Genomic DNA, 3195 nt, shown 5'->3' with positions numbered 1-3195 from the left:
AGGACAGAAAAGGCGGAGGACGGAAGAGGCAGAGGACAGAAGAGGCGGAGGACGGAAGAGGCGGAGGACAGAAGAGGAGGAGGACGGAAGAGAAGGAGGATGTAAGAGGAGGAGGACGGAAGAGGAGGAGGACGGAAGAGGAGGAGGACGGAAGAGGAAGAGGACGGAAGAGGAGGAGGACGGAAGTGGAGGAGGATGGAAGAGGAGGAGGACAGAATAGGAGGAGGAGGACAGAACTGCACCTTAAGATCCCTAGGGGGAAAGAGATGGTAGTAATATAGTGGTAGTATATCCATATTAGTGTAATATGAATAATAATACTAGTGATAATAGTAAGAAAGTAATAAAATAACAGTAGTAATAGTAGTAGGTAGAATAGCAGTGTGATCCAGGGTCCTAGGACTGATCGCCTTTTCTCGGGGTCAAGAAGGAATTTTTCCCCTGTGACACAAATTGGCTGAAGGTGTCCTGGGGTTTTTGCCTTCTTCTGGATCAACACTGTAGGTATAGGGCAATATTAGTAGTGATAGGAAAGAAGAATAATACTGTAATAAGATAGCACAATGTAATAATAACCATATCAAATAGATTTATAAAAACAAATTAAAATAACTCCAGTAGTACAATAATTAGTGTAATATTATATAACTTGTAATAACATTATTAGGTTTGATCCAGGGTCCTAGGACTGATCGCCTTTTCCCGGGGTCAAGAAGGAATTTTTCCCCTGTGACACAAATTGGCTGAAGGTGTCCTGGGGTTTTTGCCTTCTTCTGGATCAACACTGTAGGTATAGGGCAGTATTAGTAGTGAAAGGAAAGAAGAATAATACTGTAATAAGATAGCACAATGTAATAATAACCATATCAAATAGATTTATAAAAACAAATTAAAATAACTCCAGTAGTACAATAATTAGTGTAATATTATATAACTTGTAATAACATTATTAGGTTTGATCCAGGGTCCTAGGACTGATCGCCTTTTCCCGGGGTCAAGAAGGAATTTTTCCCCTGTGACACAAATTGGCTGAAGGTGTCCTGGGGTTTTTGCCTTCTTCTGGATCAACAGCTTTAGGCATAGGGATTTTAGAAATACCATTATTAGAATCACAAGAATAATAAGAAAAAATTAGAATTACATTTTTTTAATTCGTTTTATAACAGTTACAATTAATTGCATTAATGCAATAATAATAAATAGTAAAAATGGTGGTAATAATAATAATACAAAAAACTAGTCCCAGTTAGTAAGTTAGTGTAATGTTAGTGTAGGGACCCATCTGAAGAGGTCGCCTTGACGTTGGCAGATGGGCTCGCACAATTTGCTCAAAATGTGCGCTAAGAACCTCATATTTCTATGTACAGGAGATCTAGCAGTAATACCATTCAGGAGATAGATATCTGTGTACACACATTTTGTTATATACTTTTGTGCAGCACACAGGGCAGGTATACAGGTACAGGGCGAGAGTGTTACAGTGATATTATAACTCGGCCTTAAGGATAAAATGCTGATAACTACAGATCCTGGAAACACATCCGAAACTAGACCTTGTAAGTAACTGGTTCCCAGCTAGTGGTAAATATGTACAGGGCAGTCCGGTACCAAGACCTGCTCTATAGGACACATTATCATCAGGCAGGTCCTTACAAGATCTGCGGCAGAAGTGTGGCTGTATAGCAAAGTCCTGCTTCTGCCTCAGCTGCCCACAGTGGAGCCAACCTTGATCCTGGAAGCTTAATCCATTGTATGATACAGTAGGGGGCTTCCACAGCATTTAGGCACTTTAGACAGGAGAGGGAGGCATGATCATGGTGCCAATGAGTTTCTATGGCAGCTGAGATCTAACTTATCCACAGGCTCGGTGATCACTTACTGATCGTGGGGTCTGACCGCTGCGAGCCATCGTCTGATCGGGAAGGAGTGGAAAGTCAGGGATCAACTGCAGCTCCATTCATTCTCTATGGGGCTCCGGAAAAGCCGAGCTCAGTGCTTGAATGCCACATAGGGAATGAATGGAGCGGCTCCTGGAGTAATAATATGTCCTCCTCTCCTCAGCTTTCTGTCTGTGTAAGTGGCTCAGCCCTTGTCTCCCCTTCTGCTCCGGCTTCTGTGCTGGTCCCTGTGAGGAAGAGGAAACCCTCTGCCCTTCTGCTCTCAGTCCTCTGCGACTTTTCACAATCGCTCAGTGCACCCATTATATGTAATAAGGATCATTCTTCATCCCTTGTCCAGCTTTCACCCCCCCCAGTCTGACCAGCGGACAAGATAATAAACATGTGAGTGGAAGGTTCACAATTATTAGATGTGTTGTGAAAAGTCTCCACAGCATTATCCTGAGAAAACTGCAGGGTGACCGCTTGTGAAACCAGCACAAAATCCAGCGGACAGCGCTTCCCTGCCCCCCGCCGGTCTCTGTATCCTGGCATTCAGCTATTCCATTTGGTGCTTATTCTGGAAGGAAAACAAAAATGTGATGTTCTTACACAGACGCCTGAAGACGCAGCTTTTCATCATCCATGTTGGTGTCACGGGTGTGTCGCCACGAAGATCGTCACGATTACACAGCCTGACTTCTCGCAGCTGACTTTTTGGTGCTTTGTGTTTTTCGGCAGTGAGGGAGTTAATTCTCTCTCTCTCTGTGCTAGACAGGTCCAGCCTCGCCCAGCTGCAATCAATGCTGCTGTAGTGAGACTCCTTCAAATGCCTGCTGGTCTGTTAGGGAAGTGTCGGTGAAAGCATTTCATGCAGACTAACAGAGCGGATCGTGGTATTTGGAGTTTCAGAGATAAGTGTATTTGGAGCGTTTTTTCCCTTCCTCGCTTTATCATTTATCTCCTTTCCCGTTGGTGTTCCCTCTGTTGTAGTTGTGTAGTTTTTGTATGCAAGGTGGTTTTGGTTTTTCCCTTGTACTGTCTCGTTCGTCTAAGTACTGTGTGTGGGCATATTATTACTTGTCCCCTTTTGTTGTGATCGGGGTCCTTCTCAGGACTAGATTACTTAGGTGCAGGGATCCTCAGGAGGTAGGGGTTACGCTGGCGGCCTGGACCTCTGTACCTTTAACAGTACCTCCAGGTTGAGGGATTAGTCAGGGCCCCAGCTTAGGGTAAGCTTAGGCCCCCTACCTCCAGTATACAGAGACAGCGTGACAGTTGGGCTGTTGTATGACGTGTGGATTACTCTGCTTGCTGG

This window comes from Phyllobates terribilis, unplaced genomic scaffold (genome assembly GCF_046119375.1).
Source record: "Phyllobates terribilis strain yellow unplaced genomic scaffold, ASM4611937v1 Scaffold_329__1_contigs__length_2103183, whole genome shotgun sequence".
Classification (NCBI taxonomy): Eukaryota; Metazoa; Chordata; class Amphibia; order Anura; family Dendrobatidae; genus Phyllobates; species Phyllobates terribilis.
The sequence above is the reverse complement of the archived record's forward strand: the minus strand, read 5'-3'. Positions refer to the sequence as shown.